Source organism: Chiloscyllium plagiosum, chromosome 25 (assembly GCF_004010195.1).
Source record: "Chiloscyllium plagiosum isolate BGI_BamShark_2017 chromosome 25, ASM401019v2, whole genome shotgun sequence".
Lineage (NCBI taxonomy): Eukaryota > Metazoa > Chordata > Chondrichthyes > Orectolobiformes > Hemiscylliidae > Chiloscyllium > Chiloscyllium plagiosum.
Window position 1 is genome coordinate 26,502,309 of NC_057734.1, and position 17,230 is coordinate 26,519,538.

Consider the following 17,230-nt stretch of genomic DNA (forward strand, 5'->3'; position numbering starts at 1 on the left):
AATCCAGAGAAAGTATATTCCTGTCAGGGTGAAAGGGAAGGCTGGTAACTAGAGGGAATGCTGGATGACTAAAGAAATTGAGGGTTTGGTTAAGAAAAAGAAGGAAGCATATGTCAGGTATAGACAGGATAGATCGAATGAATCCTGAGAAGAGTATAAAGGAAGTAGGAGTATACTTAAGAGGGAAATCAGGAGGGCAACACGGGGACATGAAATAGCTTTGGCAAATAGAATTAAGGAGAATCCAAAGGGTTTTTACAAATATATTAAGGACAAAAGGCTAACTAGGGAGAGAATAGGGCTCCTCAAAGATCAGCAAGGTGGCCTTTGTGTGGAGCCACAGAAAATGGGGGAGATACTAAATGAATATTTTGCATCAGTGTTTACTGTGGACAAGGGTATGGAAGATATAGACTGTAGGGAAATAGATGGTGACACCTTGAAAAATGCCCATATTACAGAGGAGGAAATGCTGGATGTCTTGAAACGGTTAAAGGTGGATAAATCCCCAGGACCTGATCAGGTGTACCCCGAGAACTCCATGGGAAGCTAGAGAAGTGGTTGCTGGGCCTCTTGCTGAGATATTTGTATCATCGATAGTCACAGGTGAGGTGCTGGAAGACTGGAGGTTGGCAAACGTGGTGCCACTATTTAAGGGTGGTAAAGACAAGCCAGGGAACTATAGACCAGTGGGCCTGATGTCGGTGGTGGGCAAGTTATTGGAGGGAATCCTGAGGAATAGGATGTACATGTATTTGGAAAGGCAAGGACTGATGAGGGATAGTCAACATGGCTTTGTGCGTGCAAAATCATGTCTCACAAACTTGATTGAGTTTTTTGAAGAAGTAACAAGATTGATGAGGGCAGAGCAGTAGATGTGATCTATATGGACTTCAGTAAGACGTTCAACAAGGTTCTCCATGGGAGACTGATTAGCAAGGTTAGATCTCATAGAATACAGGGAGATCTAGCCATTTGGATACAGTATTGTCTCAAAGGCAGAAGACAGAGGGTGGTGGTGGAGGGTTGTTGTTCCAAACTGGAGGCCTGTGACCAATGGAGTGCCACAAGGATCGGTGCTGGGTCCTCTACTTTTTGTCATTAACATAAGTGATTTGGATGCGAGCTTAAGAAGTACAGTTAGTAAGTTTGCAGGTGACACCAAAATTGGAGGTGTAGTGGACAGCAAAGAGAGTTACCTCAGATTACAACAGGATCTGGACCAGATGGGCCAATGGGCTGAGAAGTGGCAGATGGAGTTCAATTGAGATAAATGCGAGGTGCTACATTTTGGGAAAGCAAATCTTAGCAGGACTTAGACACTCCTCGGGAGTGTTGCTGAACAAAGAGACCTTGGAGTGCAGGTTCATAGCTCCTTGAAAGTGGAGTCGCAGGTGGATACGATAGTGAAGAAGGCATTTGGTATGCTTTTATTGGTCAGAGTATTGAGTACAGGAGTTGGGAGGTCATGTTGTAGCTGTACAGGACATTGGTTAGGCCGCTGTTGGAATATTGCATGCAATTCTGGTCTCCTTCCTATCGGAAATATGTTGTGAAACTAGAAAGGGTTCAGAAAAGATTTATAAGGATGTTGCCAGGGTTGGAGGATTTGAGCTATTGGGAGAGGCTGAACAGGCTGGGACTGTTTTCCCTGGAGCGTTGGAGGCTGAGGGGTGACCTTTATAGAGGTTTACAAAATCATGAGGGGCATGGATCCGATAAATAGACAAAGTCTTTTCCCTGGGTCGGGGAATCCAGAACTAGAGGGCATAGGTTTAGGGTGAGAGAGGAAAGATATTAAAGAGACCTCAGGGGCAACCTTTTCATGCAGAGGGTGGTACGTGTATGGAATGAGCTGCCAGAGGATGTGGTGGAGGCTGGTATAATTGCAACATTTAGGAGGCATTTGGATGGGAATATGAACAGGAAGGGTTTGGAGGGATATGGGCCGTGTGCTGGCAGGTGGGACTAGATTGGGTTGGGATATCTAGTCGGCATGGACAGGTTGGACCGAAGGGTCTGTTTCCATGCTGTACATCTCTATGACTTGATTATTCAAAACGAAGCATTTCTGCACGTTCATAAAACAAAAAAAATTGAGCTATTCAACAAAACAAATCTATATTCTACAACAATTAATTACATCAAATACACACACTTGATGCTTATTTTGCTGCTGAAAATGTGTTGCTGGAAAAGCGCAGCAGGTCAGGCAGCATCCAGGGAACAGGAGAATCGACGTTTCGGGCATAAGCCCTTATTCAGGAATGAAGAAGGGCTTATGCCCGAAACGTCGATTCTCCTGTTCCCTGGATGCTGCCTGACCTGCTGCGCTTTTCCAGCAACACATTTTCAGCTCTGATCTCCAGCATCTGCAGACCTCACTTTCTCCGCTTATTTTGCTGCACCTAATATACAGCCAAAATTCACTAAGTACAGCAAACTGACACATTAAACAGCCAGGGGTCTAGATTAGAGTGGTGCTGGAAAAGCACAGCAGGTCAGGCAGCATCCGAGGAGCAGGAAAATCAACATTTCGGGCAAAAGCCCTTCATCAGGACTGAGGCAGGGAGCCTCCAGGATGGAGACAGAAATGGGAGGGGAGAGAAGGTAGCTAAGAGCGTTTCTCAGCTGTAACAGCTGGTTTGGGCATGATATTTTAAACAATTTTTCAGATCTTTTTGTGTCAGATAGCAAATCAAGAACATAAATACATTTATGATTAATTGATTTCCTAGATATATAACTGATACATAAGTTGTAAAGTGCAATTTAACAAATTGTTTAAAACATTTAGAATCATACAGTCCTACAAATAGACAGCACTGAAACAGACCCTTTGCCCCAACTTGTCCATGCTTCTTTCTCTCAAGTACTTACCAAACCTTTCACGAGAAGTTTTATCTCTCGGGTTATACAGCAAAGTATCAAATTGTTTCATATTTGCACAAATCAATATTTCAACAATGGTACAAGAAAAGTTGGATTGCTTTTGCAATGTTTTAGGCTAAGTACGAAGAAAATGGATGTGTGGCATTCTCAAGATTCAAAGTGGGTGCCCCACCCAGGAAAAGAATAATTAACTGAAGCAAACTTCATGTCAGCCAGAGTAACATTTGCAACATTGGACCACATCTGAAAGAAAGCACCCCACTCTATTTCAGAGAAATCACAGTTAGGGTCAATTAAATTGATACTGTTGGGAAAGCCTAAATGCTTATTGTCAAGATAGGGTAGTACTCAAGTCTTCTAATCAAAAGACAAATATGAACATTTTAATTACAGATGGTTATCCATTCCTTTATCTGTTCAACTGTTCTTCTCTCTCTTTGGGCTCCATTCCCACCTCTCACTTACTCCTTGCCCCCAACCCCACCCTATCTTCTGCATATAAACCAATATTTTCCTAGCTACCATCAGTTCTGAGAGGGTTACTTGACCCAAAACATTAACTCTGATTTTGCTCCACAGATGCTGCCAGCTCTGCTGAGCTTTTCCAGCAGTTTCTATTTTTGTTTCTGATTTACAGCATCCATAGTTCTTTCAGTTTTTATTGAAATTACAAGGTTGCCTAAAAAATGCTTAAATGTAGTTTCATGGCAACTTTTACATTATCGTGATTTTCTAAATACAATACTTAGTGGGAAAGGGAGAAAAGCTTCAGTTGCTGGCTTTCAAAAGTAAATTCCTCAAAAGTTTTAATACTCTATCGACAATTAACATATCTCCTGTCAATGAAAACTCTTCAAAGTTAATTTTTATATTGATTTGGTTTCCCTGGTTGTGAGACATCGGCTTGTGAGAATAATTTTGTCTGGGGTGCTGCTTCACAGGTGGAATTTTGAAACCCTAAATATCTTTTTCATACCAGTGTGATCACCACTAATGAATTAAACATGATCAGTCAAAGCTGTGAAAGCTAACTCCCGTCAGCTCTATATTTTAAATACTTTATAACACAAAGTCTGGGTGGATTGGATTCCTGATTTGAATTCAAAATCCACCAGCCTTATGCTAATCTCTGTGACCCAAACAAAATCAAAAGAAAATTATTTTCTTAGATGAGATCAGGATCAGATATGGACAGTTTGTATATTTGATTATAATCTCTGTTGAAAAAAGCTGAATCACTCCGCAATAGTGAATGCTCCCAGAGCTTGTTAAAACTACACAACAGAAGAGTCTTCTTCACTCATTTTTAAGTTTTTAAAAATAAGATTGAAACAAAAGGAATCTATGAAAAAATTGGAAAAATACTAAGCACCAAAAATTCTTCACACATCTTCTGCAGAAAGATGAGGATAACTTATCATCAGTATGATTCACGAGAGTCACTGATGCAACATTTACTGATATAACATTTGAATTAAACTTCAACAGGACTTGTATTAGTGAGTTTTGAGAAGATTTGCAGCTCAGGTCGAGGTTCTGGATGTAGGTTTGTTTGCTGAGGTGGAAGGTTCATTTTCAGATGTTTCGTCGCTATACTAGGTAACATTAGTGAGCTTCTGGATGAAGCATTGATGGCATGGCCTGCTTTCTGTGTTTAGGTTTTCTTGGGTTGACGATGTCATTTCCTGTGGTGATGTCATTTCCTGTTCTTTTTCTCATCGGATGGTAAATGGGATCCAAGTTAATGTGTTTGTTGATAGATTTCAACCAGAACTCTATCTTCTCGGAGCATAGCATTGCAACCGGGATTCTATCAACAAATACATTGACTTGGATCCCATTTACCACCCCCTGAGAAAAAGAACAGGAAATTACATCACCAACCCAAGAATACCTAAACACATAAATAGAAAGTGGGCCATGCCACCAATGCTTCACCTGGAGACTCTCTGATGACGTTACCCAATATGGTGACGAAACGTCTGAAAACGAACCTTCCAGCTCAGTGAGAAAACCTACATCCAGGGCTTGTATTTTTATGAGATATTACAAATTGAAATCAATTAACTCAACACAACACATTATCTGCATGGCTCAACAAAACATCAAGAATATTCCAAGTTTGATCTGCTTAACACTGATTTAACACATCATACTGGGTTGACTGTGGGAACATTGAGCTGCAATGTCACTAATTGAGGAAGAGAACAGAATTCAGCCCACATTTCCACTCCTCATACCTACAGGAAATGGTTGCCATTACACTCGGCTGCAATTGCCAGGTGGTAGAATTAGCCATCAAAATAACAGAGGTTCATACCTAACAAACAGCCACTTAGGTGTGATACTGCAGAATCACATCAAAGCATGATTTATTGCTAGCACAGAAAAGGCAAACTTGAGGCATTATACAACATGCAGTTTAGGGAATTCCAAATTGTTTGCACACATTGCATTCCCATCAAGAGGTTTTCATGTTCCAATAATTTTTCAAAGTAAACAAAGTTTATATTAAGTTGATAAAATACATAAACTGAATCTAAACTCAGCTTTGCCAACTAATAAACCAGTCAGATGGGCAGTGATGGCGATATTCAGCAAATGTGGTCCCACTAGAATAGAACTGATCTGAGTGATAACTTCAGTAACAATCGGAAGTTATGCAACCAGAAAGAAGAAATTTCCACTTGGATGGTAGACAGCGAACAAAATACACAAATACAACACTAAACTGCAAAACAGAATATATAAATAAGTAAATTTTAGAAATGGAGATAGAAAATTAGCAAAAGAAATGCACATCATCATACCCTCAGGATCGCCCAAAGTATTCCACAGGTAGTTACTTTCCAAGTGGAAGTGACTAGTACGTACACAAATGTAGCAGTAAGCTAGCACACAAATAGCTAAGAAAAAAGTAGCAGTACTTTTCTTTGGTATTGCTGGACACAGAACATTAGCCAGGATTTCACAAATACTCCATGTTTATGGTTGGAATTTTGCCAAAGGATTTTTTTAGGATCAGTTTACAGATTCTGGCTTAACAAATCAACCAAAGGTCAGCATGTCAAACAATGCAACATTGAAGTGTTACGCTAGATTATTTCCAAAATCCTGGGGTGGGACTTAAAATGACAATGTGTAAAACTGTCCAATTATACCTCATGAACAAAATATAGAACAAACCCAATCCTGGAAATTACGCATCCTCTGTCCACTCCAGATCAAAGTGATGAAGTGTGCCCTGATATCAAGCAGCAGTTTTCAACAATAATCTGCTTAGATGATTAGATTAGATTACTTTAGATTTAGATTACTTACAGTGTGGAAACAGGCCCTTCGGCCCAACAAGTCCACACCGCCCCGCTGAAGCGCAACCCACGCATACCCCTACACGTACCCCTTTCTACCTAACACTACGGACAATTTAGCATGGCCAATTCACCTGACCTGCACATCTTTGGACTGTGGGAGGAAACCGGAACACCCGGAGGAAACCCACGCAGACACTGGGAGAATGTGCAAACACCATACAGTCAGTCGCCTGAGTCGGGAATTGAACCCGGGTCTCTAGCGCTGTGAGGCAGCAGTGCTAACCACTGTGCCACCCTGCCGCCTTAGTTCTGGTTTTGCCAAGACGCTAGGCCTCAGTATAGGTATTTTTAAATCACCCTGTTATGACACTCATGGGAATGGAACAAAAACATCTGGCTCAATGGTAGGGACACTACCAATGCACCACTAGATCTTCTCCAGGCCTATAGCCTTCGACCAAGCATGAAAGTAAATACCAGAGAAAAGGAGAGTGTGACAGTCCTTGATATCAAGGCAGTAATTCACCAAAAATGGTATCAAGGAGCCTAGCAATATTGAAACCAATGGCAATTAGGAGAAAACATTCCACAATTGGAGTCATACCTGGTTAAATAAAATGATTGTGTCTGTCAGAGACTAAATTGTAGGATATCGCTCAGGCTCTCCTCAGGGTAGTGTACTAGGTTCATTAATCTTAAGCTGTGGGCTTAACAGCACTGAATTCCTCAATGTCAACATCTTTGGGGTTTTATTATTGACTACAAATTTAACCAGAATAGCCACCCTAATATTGTGGCTACAAGAGCACATGTCAGGAGCTGGGAATTTTGGGGTAGGGGTAAGTAACTCACTTCCTATCCTGGATCCCCAGAGCCTGTCCACTATTTACAAAATACAAGTCAGGAGTGTGATAGTATATCCCCATTTGCCTTGAGTGTGGTTCTACCATCCAGGGCCAAATCAACAATGATGCAGAGCTGCAGCAGTATATACCATTGACAGGATACACTGCTGCAACTCAAACTTCCTTCATCTGCAAATGCCAAACTTGGAACCTGTACCATCTGGAAGGACAAGGACAGCAGACACATAAAACAGAATCAACAACAAACGGCCCTCCTACGCATACAAACCACCCTGATTTGCAACATCACCATTCATTCACGGTCACTGTATCAAAAACTTAAATTCTCACCCTAACAGCACCTACTCACATGGACCACAACAATTCAAAGAGGCAACTCAATATCACCTTTTTCATATAAAATGAACACCTATAGATGTTGGAGATCTGAAACAAAACAAATTGCTGGAGAAACTCAGTCCATCTGGCAGCATCTGTGGAAAAAGAAACCGAGTTAACATTTCAAGTCCAGTGATCTTTCTTCACCATCTTCTCAGAGATTTTTTACAGATGGGCAACAAATACTGTTGTTGATGAATGCTTTTAGCCTGTCTCAAATGAAAGTGCAATCACCTCAAACAACCAATAAGTCTAACGTAGTTAGCAGTTTTAGTTTATGCAGGCTATGTATGGAAATACAACGTTCACAGATATACATTCAGATATATGGACTGTCATAAAGTTCAAAAGTTCAGTGTACTAAATAGGATTTCCTGAATCAAAGGTTCCTTTTACTCAATTCAAAAAAAATCAGTAACCTAATGTAATTCTTTTCTAACCTTCTCAAAATTATGTTCTCTTGTCTTCTATTGTCATCACTATTAAATCGAAAATGGTGCATAACAAATCCACTCTGAGTGTGGACCGTTATTCTCCTGCTGCATTGTTGCTTGAAGCTTGATTACTGATAGTAAAGTTAAAAACAAAAATTCATTCACAATGCAACATATTTTTGGAAGACAATCTGCACTTCTATTATAAGAGAATCTATTTATTTCTTGATCTTTACAACGTACTTAGGGTAGTGTACACTTGTCACAAGTAATATAGCAAATATGTTCTCCATGTCAAATATCCTACATTTTCTTCAAAATTGAAAAGTAAAGTAGAGAATGCCACAGAAACAATCAACTTAGGTAATTATTCAAATTTTTATTTTCAAAATAAATAGCAAAATTTAAAATAGTTTGTAAAATCCTATGTATACTTTCTGAACACAGAAGCAAAACAGCATGCAAACATCCACATAAAAGACAGCATTTTTAATATCACTTGTTGTCTAATTACTATACATTTTTTGTACAAAATGTCATTTGCTACTCAGACTGTCTTCTCAACCTATACAGTTTTCCTTACCTCCTGTTAGAATCAGAAATGTACACCACATAAACAGGTCATTCAGACAGCCATACTTTGTGCTGGATCTTTGCAAGTAGACTAGATTCCCTACAGTATGAGAACAGGCCCTTCGGCCCAACAAGTCCACACTGACCCTCCAAAGAGTTACCCACCCAGACCCATTCCACTACACTAAATTTACCCCTGACTAAGGCACCTAACACTATGGACAATTTTGCATGGCCAATTCACCTGACCAACACATCTTTGGACTGTGGGAGGAAACCAGAACACCTAGAGGAAACCCACACAGGCACAGGGAGAACATGCAAACTCTACACAGACAGTCGCCCAATGCGGGAATTGAACCTGGGTCACTGGTGCTGTGAGGCAGGAGTGCTAACCATTGAGCCACCATGCCACCCCAGTAGAGTTGTGGTTATTTGCACACCCTCAGCTTTTGTCCACAACTCTATTTTTCTCATCCTCAAATATTCTGTTCAACACTCTTGGAAAATTAATGGGATTAACAGCTAATATTACTTAGAGTCATAATCATAAAACTGTACAGTGTGGAAACAGACCCTTCAGTCCAACTTGGCCATCAGATATCCTAAATAAATCTTGTCCTATTTGCTAGCATTTGGCCCATATCCCTCTAAACCCTTCTGAATCCAGATGCCTTTTAAATGTTGTCATTATACCAGTCTTCACTACTTCCTCTGGCAGCTCATTCCATACACGCACCACTCCCTTCAGTAAAAATTGCTCTTCAGGTCCATTTTAAATCTTTCCCCTCTCACCTGGAAACTATGCCCTCTCGGTTTGGACTCCCTATCCTAGGGAAAAGACCTTGGCTATTCACCCTATCTTAGCCCCTCATGATTTTATAAACCTCTTTAGAAGGTCACCCCTCAGCATCTGATGCTCCAGGTAAAACAGCCCCATCCTATTCAGCCTCTCCCTGTAGCTCCAACCCTAGCAACATCCTTGTAAATCTTTTCTGAACCCTTTCAAGTTTCCTATAGCAGGGAGGCCATAACTGAATGCAGTATTCCAAAAGTGGCCTAACTAATGTTCTGTACACCTCCAAACTCCTATACTAAATGCGCTGACCAATAAAGGGAAGAATACCATACGCCTTCTTCACAATCCTGTCGACCCGAGACACCATTTCCATGGAACTATTAACCTGCACTCCAAGGTCTCTTTGTTCGGCAATCCCCCCCCCCCGGACCTTACCATTAAGTGTATAAGTCCTACCCTGATTTGCCTTACCAAAATGCAGCACCTCACATTTAAATAAATTAAACTCCACCTGCCACTCCTCAGCCTACTGGTCCATCTGATCAAAGGTCCCATTGTACTGAGGTAACCTTCTTGGTTGTCCACTACACCACAAATTTCATATCATCTACAAACTTACTAATCATACCTCTTGTGTTCACATCCAAAATGACTTACATAAAATGACAAAAAAAAGTGGACCCAGTACCGATCCTTGTAGAACACCGTTGGTCACAGGCCTCCAGCCTGAAAAGCCACCCTCCATCACCATCCGCTGTCTTCTACCTTCGAGCCAGTTCTCTATCCAAATTTCAGGTAGAACATTCCAGATTCCAACAAATCAAAAAAAACCTCAACTCCAATTTGAACCTGTTTTCTTATGATCTTATTTCAATGATTTTTGGCTATTGATCTACTCATCAAGGGAATAGCTTTTTTCTATCTATTCTTTCAGAACTTCCATTAGAAGTCAGCTCTTAAACTTTTTCATTTTAAGGATTGCAATCTCAGCACTTCTAATCTTTCTTCATCACAGAAGTGTCTAAATTCTAATTATATTCTGGTAAATCCCCTGCGCACCTTTTCCAAAGCTTTTACATCTTTCCCAAAGCTTGACACCCAGAAATGTTCACAAAATATTCCAATTATGGCCTATATTACGAGCAAGTCTGTTTCATAGTCTATGTCGCTAACCGTAAACCCAAGTAAACCATATACTGTCATATCTATCTTGCTTACCCTGATTTAAGCATTTAAATATATAGACAAAAGTTCACCTACATTTTTCAAAATTCCATTCTTTATAGCATATTTTCCTTATTAAACCTCACAAAATGCAATACTTTGCCAAGCATTATATGATTTGCAAACTTATATTGCATCCTACATCCAAGCCATCTATCAAAACTGTGAACCCAAAACTGATCGAGAACACCAATGTAAACCAAATCATACTTAGAAAACCATAATTCGCTATCACCTTCTTCTGTCATAAATGCAGATATATATATATAGCCATACAGCCACTGCTTTCTTAATTCCATGAACTTCCATGTTAATATACTTCATGTATCAGATGTAAGGAATGATTTTAAAAGTCCATAAACATCACTGGCCCAACAGCCTTGAGCAACTTTCTGTTACCTCAAATAACTTGAAATCAAGTTATTCACACAAATTATGTTTTTGGAAAATCATTCTGGTTCTCTTTAATTATTGGTTTCTCAAATGCAAGTTTATTCTCTTATTGACATTCATTTTCAAAATTACTCCTCATGAGTGCAGTTAAGCTGACAGACCTGTACTTTTCATGTCACTTTCTTGAACAGTGATAAAACATTAAGAGCTTCTACCTAATTGGGTTTGAAGGTTATTGACTGATGTCCATACTGTTTTTACTTTTGCTTCTTTTGGCAACTAAGTTTCCCTCCCCCATATTTTATTCTCCTATAAATTTATACTATTTTCCTCTTAATATGTCTTGTAATTCTTGATCCACGAGCAATATGAAGCTCAATGGCCTGTAGTTCTGTTTCTCTCTTAAAAAGATTGGGGTTAGCTGCTGTACAAAATTTGGGCAGCTTAGAATGTTTGTCTCAAGATAGTGCCAAACATGACTAATTTCAGCAGCTTCTCTTTTAATATTTTTGAGAGAAGTTAACTTGGGTATGGTGTCTTGCCTTTTTTTTTAAAAACTTGCTCCATCCATCAATGGTCTCAATTTTTCTTCCTGCCATCACCACCATTGCCCCACCCAAAATAGTATATTGTGATAAAAATGTGTAGGATACCTGTGTAATATTCATAATTTTGATCTTAAAATAGAGCAAATTAGATTTTGGTTAGTTTTATGAACATTCTTTTTAAAAGAAAGGCTCAAAATGTCAATCGAAACAGTGACTAAATACATAATTTCCAAGAAGGCATGTAACTTCAGACATGTGCCTGACAGAATACAAGTAGTGTTCATGTTGGGACAGTTATAATGCTGAATTTACATACAGACCAGAGACCATTTGTTTAGTTTTTGATTTCAGATATGGAAAATCATTAGTTCAGTTCAGGGTAACCAGTCATCCTAACAGAAAGGAGTTTTAAGAAGTTTAGTGTCCAACAGTTGAGCGTGTATACAGATGCATTCCAGACATGGAACCAAAAAGAGGCAAAGGCCATCAGAACTGAAAAAGATTCGTGCTGCAAACCAGGTAAGAAGTCATTAAACAGTCTCAGCAATCCAAGGGAAAGGAAATTGGAAGTCACATAAATAAGAAATTAAAAGGGTGAGATAGGAGTGATCTTTCTCTGGAATTGATTATCTACAAAACAGTGTTAGGAAAAAGGTAGAAATTATGTTGTGCTCTGTGGGTTAAATTCTAAGCTTCTTAGATTTATACTTCTGTTTTTGTTGTTTTATTTTGTGTTCTACTTGTGTACATGTGTTTCAGGGATGAACTACCATGGTAACCAACTGCAAAAATTAATCACATGATCTATCAAGTCAGGTTTCATTCTGGCATCTGAATTGCCCGGTGTCATTTCCAGCTGAGATCAAAACAACAGTATGATGTTTTCATTCCGAATGTGTCCTTTCCAGATTTCCCAATGTGTCCCTAGTACTTTGAAATTAACCTCAACACCACATCTATTATCCATTATGAATTTTTTGATCAGTCTGTACACAATTAAATGGACTTTGGGACATCCAGAGTTGCAAACAAAAAATGCTATATATGTAAGCTTTTGTCCTTTAAAATAGTGACTTGATGCTGCACATATGCATAGCTTACTTCTTTTCATTTAATTGACTCATCCTTATCTGCCGTGTCTCCAGCTTGTAAAATGACCAGACCAAATAGGTCCAATGCATTAATAATGGAAATCTTGTCTGGTTTTGATGCCACATCACTGACTATAGTGTTTCTCATTCCACAGATGCTATTTGACCTCAACATTTCCTGCTTACAAAATGTTATTCAAGTAGATACTTCCTCCATACATTGTACTATCTCAGGAAAATGGTACCTATTAATTCCAAACCTATATCAATGCCATCTTGCTAGGTTATGAACAAAAACAGTATAAATTGAAGAGCTGTTTCCACCAGTCCAGCTCAAAGGCACTATTCAACTTCAATTTAACAGTTTTAATATATACACACACACCCACTAATTTAGGCATTCCATGAGGATAAACCGGTTTGTCATTGACACCACAATAATCTGTCTCAGCTTATTTTTATACTTCAGAATTACATAAAATGACACAGAACTTACAAAATATATTTTTCTGAATTGTAGTTTTACTTTATAATGCTGATAACCATTATGATGAATTTAGAAGAAAACACTTGTATTATATAGCTCCTTCAAATTGACAAAATGTCCAAAGGCATTTCACAGGAGCTGAACAAAACATTATTTGGCTCTGATTTGCTTCAGGGTATTTGAACAGACGCCCAAAAGATTAGTCAAAGAGATGGATTTTAAGGGATTCTTAAGAGGGAAATCAGGAAGGCAAAGAGGAAACATGAGGTTGCCTTGGCAGATTATGTTAAGGACAATCCAAAGAGATTCTTCAAACAGCAAAACAGCAACGAGGGTAAGAATAGCGCCCCTCGAAGATCAACAAGGTCATCGATGTGCTGAACTTCAGGTGTTGAGAGAGATACTAAATGAATATTTCACATCAGTTTTTACTGTGGAGAAGGAAGTGAAGGCTAGAGAACTTAGAGAAATAAATATTCACGTTTCAAAAACAGTTAACTTTGTAGAAGAGGAAGTGCTGGAGGTCTGAGAAAGCAGAAAGGTGGTCAAATCTGTAGGTGATCAAATCTGTAGGTAATCAAGGTTATAGCATTTAAAAGGCTTCTAGACAGGTTAATGAATGGAAAGGGTTTGGAGGGATATGGGCCAAGTGCTGGCAAATGGGACTAGATTATGTTGGGATATCTGGTCGGCACAGACGAGTTGGACCAAAGGGTTTGTTTCTGTGCCGTACATCTGTATGACTCTAAGTGCATCCCAGGACATGCAGGAAGTTGGCGAAGAAATTGTGGGGTCCCTAAAAGAAACATTTGTATCATCTATAACCACAGATGAGGTGGCAGAGGACAGGAGGGTGGCTAATGTTTTGCCTTTACTTAAGGCTGTAAGCAGTAGTCTGGGAACTACAGACCTGAGCCTGACATCAGTGGAGGGGATTCTGAAAGATGGGATTTATGCGCACTTGGAGAGGCAAGGACTGATTAGGGATAGTCAGCATGTTTTTGTGCATGGGAAATCACATCTCACAAACTGGATTGAGTTTTCAGAGGAACTAACCAAAAAAAAGTCATGACGCCAGAGCAGGAGGCATTGTTTATACGGACTTTAGTAAAGCCTTTGACAAGGTTCCACATGTTAGACTAAATAGTAAAGTTAGATCACATGGGATTCTGATCAAGCGTGGCAAATGGATACAAAAATTGGCTTGGCGGTAAGAGACAGGGGTTCGTGGTGGAGGGTTGTTTTTTGATTGAGGCCTGTGACCAGTGGTGTTCCAGAGGGACCAATAGTGGGTCCACTTTTGTTTGCCATTTGTATAAACAATTTATATGAGAATATAGGAGGCATGGTTAGTAAATTTGCAGATGTGACCAAAATTGATGATTTAATGGATGGGCATGGTTATCTCAAATTACAGAGATCTTGATCAATTGGGTCAATAGGCTGAGGAGTGACAGATGGAGTTTAATTTGGATAAACTTGAAGTATTGTATTTTGGCAAAAACAAACGAGGGCAGGACTTATGCAATTAATGGTAGGGCCAGAGGTAGGTTGTAGAACAGAGAAACCCAAGGGTTCAGGTACATAAGCAGTTTGTGTCACAGGTAGACAGGGTGGTTAAAGAAGGTGTTTAGCATGCTTGCTCAGGCCTTGGAGAATAGGAGTGAAGATGTCATGTTGAGGTTGCATAGGACATCAGTGAGGCTTCTTCTTCAGTTTGGTCACCCTGTGGTAGAAAGGACATTACTAAATCGGAGGGGGTCCAAAAGAGATTTACCAGGATGTTGCTGAAAATAGAGTTTCAGTTATAAAAATCAGTTGGATAGACTGGGACTATTTTCAGGCGAAAGTGAAGACTTCAGATACTGAAGATTAGAGTCGAGAGTGGGGTGCTAGAAAAGCACAGTAGGTCAGGCAGCATCTGAGCAGAAAAATCAACGTTTCGGGCAAAAGCCCTTTTTCACTGGAGCGAAGGAGGTTGAGGGGTAAAGTTACAGAAGTTTATAAAATCATAAGAGGCATAGGTAAGGTGAATAGCAAAGATCTTTTCTTTAGGGGAAGTTCAAAACTAATGGGTATTCTTTTACGGTTAGAGGAGAAAGTTTTGAGGAGGACATGAGGGACAACTTTATTTTTACACAATCATTCATGTGTGGAATGAGCTGCCAGAGGAAGTGGTAGAAGCAGGTGCAGTTACAACATTTAAAAGACATTTGGATAAGTATATGAATAGGAAAGGTTTGGAGGGATATGGGCCAAATGCAGGCAGATGTGACTACTTTAGTTTGGGAACATGGTTAGCATGGACTAGTTGGACTGAAGGGTCTATTTTTATGTTGTATGTCCGAGAGTGTCTTGAAGGAGAAAAACAAGGAACTGAGTCAGAGAGGTTTAGAGAAGAAATTCCACAGTTTAGGGCAAAGGCAGTTGAAGCCATGGTCACCTATCGTATAAGGATTAAGATCAGTAATGTTAAAGAGGTTAGAATTGGAGGTGCACAGATGTTTTGAAGGGCTGCTGGGCTGGATGAAATAGAGATAGAGCAGGAAGAGGTCATAGAGGGGCTTAAAAGTAATATAATTGCACACAACAGGTGACCCAGCATCAATTCTCACCTACACTAGAAGTGTGATAGCACCTCAAACAGATTGATGTCAAAATATCTATGCATGATGTAAATAGTTCAATATCTCGGTACATGGACTTTGTTCTGAAGAATCAACTAGTCAGTAATAAGGAGTTTTTTTTTTAAAACTGAGGTAACTGAAACTACAAAGAAAATAAAACTAGGCATGGAGACAATTGGACAAATAGGAGAGTGTCAGCTGGTCAAAGCCAACTCAGGATATCACATGGACCGTTTGTTTGTTGGAACTTAATCCACTATCATTACAGGATGCGACCTTAAAATAAACTGGATTTCAATAACTTAAGTAAGGCATACTTATTTAGAAGTGTCAGCAACAAAGGTTGTTATGCAATTCCATCTTTCATTTTATGGTTATGGCTTTGTGACACAATTTACAATCGTTGTGCAACAGTTATAAATTCAGCGGACACTTGAAAAGTAACAGGCGATGCTGACAGGAATCAAACCGAAATGTGTGAGTTGTCATTTGACAAGAACAGTAAATCCATTCTTTAAAAATACAATTCAAATAGCCCAACATCTACGGAGAGAAGGGTGGCTGCATATAGCAGTAAGGGACTGGGATTCCCGGTGCCTTCACTGGGAAAAAGGCAGTCAATGTTCTGCCTGGTGCCGACAATCCTCAGCTTTCAACCGCTCTCTTTCCCAAAGGCCCGGGCCAGAGAGCCCAGGCCCAGCCACATTCACCAACACAGAGGCTCCGCCCGCCACAGCCGACCGAGCCCCCAGCGGGGATCACTCTACAAAACCTCCTTGTTTTAAAAACTCACCTCGAGTTGGAGAAACTTTAGCCCCAGCTCCAAGACAGAACAGGCCTCACCGACCTCCAGCTCCAGCAGCGCCGATCAAGTGAAGCGGCCCCGCCAACTGACGTCAGGTGACACCGCCCACAGAGAGCGAGACACACCGCGTGAGAGTCAGCACTACACACACTGTCACCACTGGATACAGAGAGAGTCAGCACTACACACACTGTCACCACTGGATACAGAGAGTCAGCACTATACACACTGTCACCACTGGATACAGAGAGTGTCAGCACTATACACACTGTCACCACTGGATACGGGGAGTGGCAGCACTGCACACACTGTCACCAGTGGATACAGAGAGTCAGCACTACACACGATATCACACTGGATACAGAGAGTGTCAGCACTGCACACACTGTCACCACTAGATAGAGAGAGTGTCAGCACTGCACACACGGTCACCACTGGATACAGAGAGTCAGCACTGTCACCACTGGATACAGAGAGTCAGCAATACACACACTGTCACCACTGGATAGAGAGAGTGTCAGCACTACACACAATGTCACCACTGGATACAGAGTCAGCACTACACACACTGTCACCACTGGATACAGAGTCAGCACTGTAACCACTGGATACAGAGTGTCAGCACTGCACACTGTCACCATTGGAAACAGAGTCAGCACTGTAACCACTGGATACAGAGTGTCAGCACTGCACACACTGTCACCACTGGATACAGAGAGTGTCAGCACTACACGCACTGTCTCCACTGGATAGAGAGAGTGTCAGCACTACACGCACTGTCACCACTGGATAGACAGAG

The 17,230-nt window shown here is 40.3% G+C and overlaps 1 protein-coding gene across 1 annotated transcript in view; it reads right to left on the reverse strand.

The window, feature by feature from the left end:
- Window positions 1-16,527, reverse strand: part of clip1a (CAP-GLY domain containing linker protein 1a) — a 155,616-nt gene extending 139,089 nt beyond the window's left edge. The window contains exon 1 of the mRNA XM_043715268.1: window positions 16,420-16,527. The gene's annotated coding sequence lies outside the window, so the exon portion shown is untranslated. The remainder of the gene's footprint in view (window positions 1-16,419) is intronic.
- Between the last annotated feature and the right edge of the window lie 703 nt (window positions 16,528-17,230).